The following is a 7,111-nucleotide window of genomic DNA, read 5'->3' on the forward strand; positions in this document are numbered from 1 at the left end:
AACACTCATGACAAACAAAATAATTCAATGTAAGATTTTAAAGAATTGTTTTCTGTAGCCGCTTATAAAGATATATTGACTTTATTTGTAGTGTTTAGTATTTTAACATACCTTAATATTTTTCAATTTAATTTTATTTATGTACTTTTTAAATATTTTTATATGTTTGATTGTCTTGATTATTTGAGTGTTTGACTGTGTCAGAATCTATAGAACCTGCTGAAAATCTGTATGTTCATAATGTTTATAAAGTTCAATTTTGAAAAAAAAAAAAGAATTGTTAAATATTATTTTTAATAGGGGCCACTGGTAGACTTTCACAAAGGAAAAAAGAAAAGAAAAATAAGCTGTATATTCCTGCCCCTCAAGGATTTTGTAGGGCGAGGAAAAATTAATAATTGTATATGTCTGGATGCTGCAGATCTGAAGTGGTGCCAAAAAAATACATGCATATTCAGTTTTCTCTTAAAGGTTCAATACATGACATTTGAAACATTAATATAGCAGCAAACAAATATTTGCTATATTAAGATATAGTGATGTGAGCGTGTCCTGACCAGAAAGTGTGTTATTATCTGAAATTCTCTGTTTTTTGTTTTGCAGCTGCACGTGCATGTTGGTGCTGATGCATGTGGCCAACACACCCATTTTTTCTGGTCTGAAATGCTACTGCTCTAATACAACATGTAATGGTTCTGAATGCTGTTTAGAGAAGCTTTGTCTTTACTTTAGGAGGCCTATGCTGTCTCAGTTCTTCTGGATTGAAAGAGGAATTAATATTGAAAAAGAGAGAAAATTTGACAAATACGTTTGCAGTCTTTTTGCAGTTTTCAAATAATGATGGACACGAGAGCAGGCCCTCAGTATTACAGCACAGAGAGGCTGTAGATGTTAGATGGAGTATAGTGGTTTGAGGTTAACTGTCCCAATGATTTAGCAGAACCTTGGTCTTCAGACATTATTGTAATAACTAAACAAATCTATTCAGTTTAATGAGATGCATCGCTTATATGGAAACCATATTTTATTTAAGGTCACATGTTGTTTTAATTCCTTTTACGGTGAGCCATACATGAGTGCTGAGAATGGACAAAGGAAGTCTGCATTTGAATAACAAATTTTAACAAAAAAAAACAGGTTAACCTTCAAGCTACAGTGTACATTGATTCAGTGTTAAATATGCATTCAGAAGATTTATTGTCCTGCGTTGATAGGTCTGTGAAGTTGGACAAACGCCACCAAAAGACGGTTTATCCCGCTTCTTTCCCCCACCTCTCCCTTGTCAAGGCTCGGATCTACAATCAAGATAATCCATCATTGTGGCACGTAATGCAAAAAAAGATATTAAACTCACTCTGAGAAAATGTATTCCCAGGGACTGAAATGAGAATAAAATGCTGCTTAAGCATTTAGTGAAGGTTACAAAAGGAGAAGAGTGCAGGTGACGCATCTTCAAACCTGACAATCAGAATAAATATTCATTCATATTCTGATGGACTTGAACACCAGTGAAATGCATATTTCATTTACTTAAACTGATGATAAAAGTGTATACATTTGTCCTTAAAGGTGACATGTTTCACTGGAGAATGACATGCAAATCATTATTGTAATAATGTAGATGAATGTTAATCTTCATATAATGTCAGCCACTGTGCACTGCTTAAAAAACAGACACAGATAAGTAAAACAAGCCTGTACTGTAATCAATCGTCATAAATCCCCATCTGTGTTTTGACGAAAGGATTAACCTCAGCAAAATCCAATGTAACTGATTATTTTTTGTAAAATTTTGCACTTAATTTGATCTAAAATACAATAAATAAAAATGAGATTATATGTTCTGCAGAATTCAAGGCTGTTCAAACAAGAAGATGCTCACTACGAGCAACAGGAGCATGATGAAGGAACAGATGGCAAGGCAGGAAAGGAAGAGTTCAAACAAGAAGGAATCACAAGATGCAAAAAAAAAAAAAGTCAGACGGAGATCGAAAATCTCTTCACAGCAAATACACAACATACTGGCCAATACAGATGCAGATGTTTTCAGACAGATGTTGTCAACCTCTCCTTATATTAATCATCCTTTTACAGTAGTCCAATCCTCTTTAGAAATTGTCTTTGGTCTGTTCATTATGTCTAAAAGTTTCCTCGGACGAATGGAAGAAACAGAATTTAACCCATCACATCACACTAAAATGCTTCATTAAATGTGCATAAATTAAATTCTTTAATGTGAGTTAGCAGAGTGATAAAGTCCAGCATTTTACTGTCACAGCAGAAGAAGAATCTTAGATAGTTTAGAGCATCTATACAACAATGCAATTCACAAGTAAAACAATTGAGTTGATAATGAAATGCGATCAAATCCTAAAAATATTTTTTTATTTTATTTTTTAATCTAGCTTTGGTTGTGGAGGATGGATGATTGATTGACTGACTGATGGATGGATGGATGGATGGATGGATGGATGGATGGATGGATGGGTGGGTGGATGGATGGGTGGGTGGGTGGGTGGATGGATGGATGGATGGATGGATGGATGGATGGATGGATGGATGGATGAAGTAAAACATCAGATCTTTCTCAGTCCCTTCATTTGTCCAATGTGTGTGTGCAGATGCCAACTCCTGCCCTGAAGCCTGTCGTCCAGCCCTCTTTCTCTGTGCCGAACAGATGCCCCTTTGCTCATCCCAGAGGCTCAGATGTCGCCATGCCAACAAGCAGGTGTCCTGTGTTGCCGACGGGCAGCAGACTAGCAGCACAGTGTCTTCTGCTGAAGGCTGGATCGGGGTTACACACAGGCCAGTCCAAACGGAGACGCACAGTTACAAAACTTTATGAAAACACAGTTGGAATATATATAAACACTTACTTTTTAGATTACATCCACAAAATGTCCTTGTCCTTGTCCTTGTTCTGTAAAAGACAATATATTTCTACTGAACTGTGTACCAATGAAAATGAATAATCTACTAATTTTCATGTTTATTAAGCCATGCTCAGTTAATTATAACATGTATAACAATAGATATTTAGTTCCTTCAACCACCTGCTTTAAAAGGTTGTCACTGTGATATCTGTGCAAAAAACAGCTGATATCTTTAGTCTTTCATGGTGTTAGGCGGTTGGTGTAGGTAATTGTGTTTCTCCTTTCAACCAGAAATGTTAGCTTTTCTTTTCGGTATCTCTACCCGAGCCATGCAAACTTTTGGCTAGTTGCTTTCTGTACAATTATCTACATCAATACATTATACAATAATACATTGATAAAACTTTTTCCTAACAAAGTTTAGCAAGGCCGAAACACAAAAATAATTGAAACCTGTTTTCATTACCGAAAAATTGTTTCAATCATTTTTCAAAAAAGATATAACAATGTCAAACATCTTCTTGTTGCAGCATCTAAAATGTTAAGGTTTTATTAAAAATATTTATCATAAATAATTTTAAACTGAATATTTTGGTGGGTTGGACATTTTTTTGGACAAAATAAGACATATGAAGATTTCACCGCGGTCTATGGGAAGTTGCAATGTTTGTTATTTTATCATTATTTTGGACATTTATTAGACAATCAAACCCTAAAATAATCAGCAGATTTATCAATAATGAGAATAACTATAGTTTCAGCTGTACAGTTTTCATAACAACATTATCATAAAAGATTTATTTATAATTTTCTTTTCTCTCAAGTCAGTTGGTTAGTTGGTAAATACACAAGTAATGTCACGGCCTTGAACAGTTCGCTTCATTTTGTCTTTTTCCCAAACGCCATTTACAATATGTTGGTTTATGAGGTCTTGGCGATAGAAAAATCGAATAAAATTAAATAAAAGACACTTATTTATGGCAGAAACCTGCTGTGTAGGCACCAGATTACAGTGATATTCAATTGATGAGCTGCAAACATCCATCACTCTGTTAACTCTATTGTCTTTAGTTCTAACCGAACAATGGCTGTTATGCTTTGCACAGATTATTCTTGAGAGAGCATGTAACATTTAAACTTCTTATTGTTTCTACATGCACACACAACTCAAATCGTTAGTATGTAAATGTTATGTAAGTCATCATTAATGTGTGTGTGCTTGTGGCTCCCAGGAAACGGTATCTGTGATTATTCATATCATTCAGAGGAGTGATTAAATATTCCTTATACCCTCAGAGCAGCGAAACAAATGAACCACGGCTACGTTCTAACAGGAGCTGACACATCTTTTAAATAATGTTTATTTATCATCGGTAACATTTACCAGCCTTCGTATGATCCCTCTGGCATGTGACTTCCTCCGCCTGGAGCCCGGCAGCGTCTCCTCAGCTGGCATTTCCTTTTTTCACTTTGTAAAACTTTGCAGAACTTTGGAGAGGGCTTTTCTCGTCTTTGGTTCATCTTCAGATATGAACGAGAAAGAAAAAGAGGGGCTATGAAGAAAATGAAATGTAAATGAAGAAAACAGACACAGTAAAGATTGTTTTACACAAGCAGGAAAAAGGAAAAGACAAAGTGAGGAAAAAACATATTGAAGTGTAACATTTTCCTTGTTTTATAAGAAGGAAGATCCTTCTTAATTCTCAATTATCACAGCCAAACATGTTTTCTGACTGATTAAAAGAGAGATGCTTTTCAACTAAGAAATGGAAATATAAGAGAAATCTAAATTGCAATTCAAATGTATAAATTAATACATGAATATATGAACATATTCATCTATTATCTGCATGGAGATACATTATTCACTGCTCTCTCCTTTCCCCAACATCCAAGCTAGGGATATCATTATACTTCAATTAATACAAAGTCTACTCTTACCATTGCAAAACCAAACACCACACTCACTCGCACAAGATTTTACTTTCAAGGAATGTCAGTCCTACTCGGGGTCAAAGGTATAATTTTGCAAGTTAAACCAGTATAAAAGCAAAGCAGCAGCTACAGGACGGGGACACACATGAAGCCTGTTGGCGGAGAGAAAAAGGATTGTAACAGTACTGGGGCTAACTTTAGGATTTAATTTGAAACTTCAAGCAAGAAAAAGGATTGTTTGTCATCAAAGCTGCTGCAAAGGGAACCGGTAGGTAAAGCATTCAGTCTGTGTCTGAACAGACTATTTGTTCTGTGATGTATTTTCTCTTTCACTCTTATATTGTGTTGCTTTCTCCGTCTTTTAATTTGACAGAGCTTTTGTACGAAAGCCTGAGAAATCTTTACTTTAATATAACAATTGCATTCAACAATGTTTTTCAATGATTGTGCTTAAACTTGTGCAGCTGAAACACTGTGAAATTAACCTTTTATTTTGTAGTTTTGGCTTCATTTTTCTCTTGTTTATGTGACTTTAGTCTTCTCCTAATCAGAGCCACATTACTGCAGCTCACATACATTACTTCAACCAACACAAAGGGTCCCTGTTCTTGTCAGTGTCGTTCGACGTTTGCATTTAAATCTCAACACAAGAAGTCTGGTTTTGCTGTTATAACTTTAGCAAGACGTCACCTACATTAATATCCAGCCGATGTGACTCGAATGTCTGTACAGATGTAGTTCAAGTGTTAATAATAGGCCCGCGTTTGCTTTGCTGCAATTTCAATACATAATACATAATTTTCATAAATGTTACTCTAATGAAGTGAGGTTGCATATGAAGCAACTCTTATGAATACACATGAAGAGTGAAACAAAGAGAGTAGAAATCATTTGAATGGTTACATTAGAATTGTATATTTTATTCTATTAAATATGGTAAACAGAGTTTGTGTTTTGTTGAATCTGTTTACGCATGCTGACATGCTTAACAGATATGACAGTGCCCTCTTGTAAAATAGCATTAATAAACATGTGTAACATTAAAAACGGACTGAGGGATTGTGGTTCAGCCGAATAGAACAACGTTTTTATTATTGTGCCGTTGAGACGCAGAGTTAATGTGTGTGAAGTGAACCTGTGAGCAAGGAGATAAAATATACTGCTGGGACATTTTGCTCCCTTAAATGTAGGAATAATTATTAGTGTATGGTCAAATTGTGAATTTTCTATATTATGAGTTCATTCATTTTGTAGGGGGAAAAAGACAAAAGAAATATAAATATAAATTAAAAAAATAATAATTTCAGAGAGGACCAAAATCTTAAAAATTGTCTGTTGGAAAATAATGGATAGCTCAAAATGATTGTATCAAATGTGATTAGCAACTGCTGGTGTTTCATTTTTTAAAAATGTATTTAATTAAGGTATATTTGACATATATATGGTCATTTTTGTCTTAATCAGAGAAAATATCCTCTTGATCTTATTTATTTAAAGTTCTTTCACTAAAATAAGGTCTTTAACAATTCTGCATCTTAGATTATGATAAATAATAATAATTATTATTATATAGCTTGTCAATGGCTGCTTAATTTGGTACAACGAAGTTTCTTTATGCAGTTTATAATTCTGTCAGTTTTTGTTGACATTATCAGAAATGGGTAAATTAATTTTGTTGTTATATATATATATATATATATATACACACACACACACACACACACACACACACACACACACGTACACATATAAAGATGGTACAAAAAAACTGTTACAAACACGGTTTTCAATAGCAGTTTTATACGTATCATCTTCTCAAAGCATGATCTTATATTTGAAAATAAATACTAAAAATATTGTGCTTCATTATACTGAGGGGAGTTTTAATCTTTTTGTCTTTAACCTCCAGTGCAGCACAGTCACTGACTATAACAACAGTGCTTACACATATAATTAACACTTATATGACAGTGACAAAACAAAGCTGAACCTTATAGGCACTGTAAATGTTGACTTTATAGCAGGACAAGTATACGTCAACAAGTAAAATTCAATTATTATAAACATTGCAAAAACTAACCCTAACCCTAAAATCATTAAATAACAAAATAAAAAAATAACAATAATAATGAAAAATATGAGAATATAACAGATAATAAACACATATTAATAAATTAATCAAAATATCACATTTAGGAGTCTGTAATTCTACAATTCAGCATTTTGTCCGACTTTGTCAGATAAATGTGGGCATTGACAGACAGGCTCGGTACAGAAACTGTCTTTTGAAGCCCTGCTGTCTG

This window comes from Centropristis striata, chromosome 10 (genome assembly GCF_030273125.1).
Source record: "Centropristis striata isolate RG_2023a ecotype Rhode Island chromosome 10, C.striata_1.0, whole genome shotgun sequence".
Classification (NCBI taxonomy): Eukaryota; Metazoa; Chordata; class Actinopteri; order Perciformes; family Serranidae; genus Centropristis; species Centropristis striata.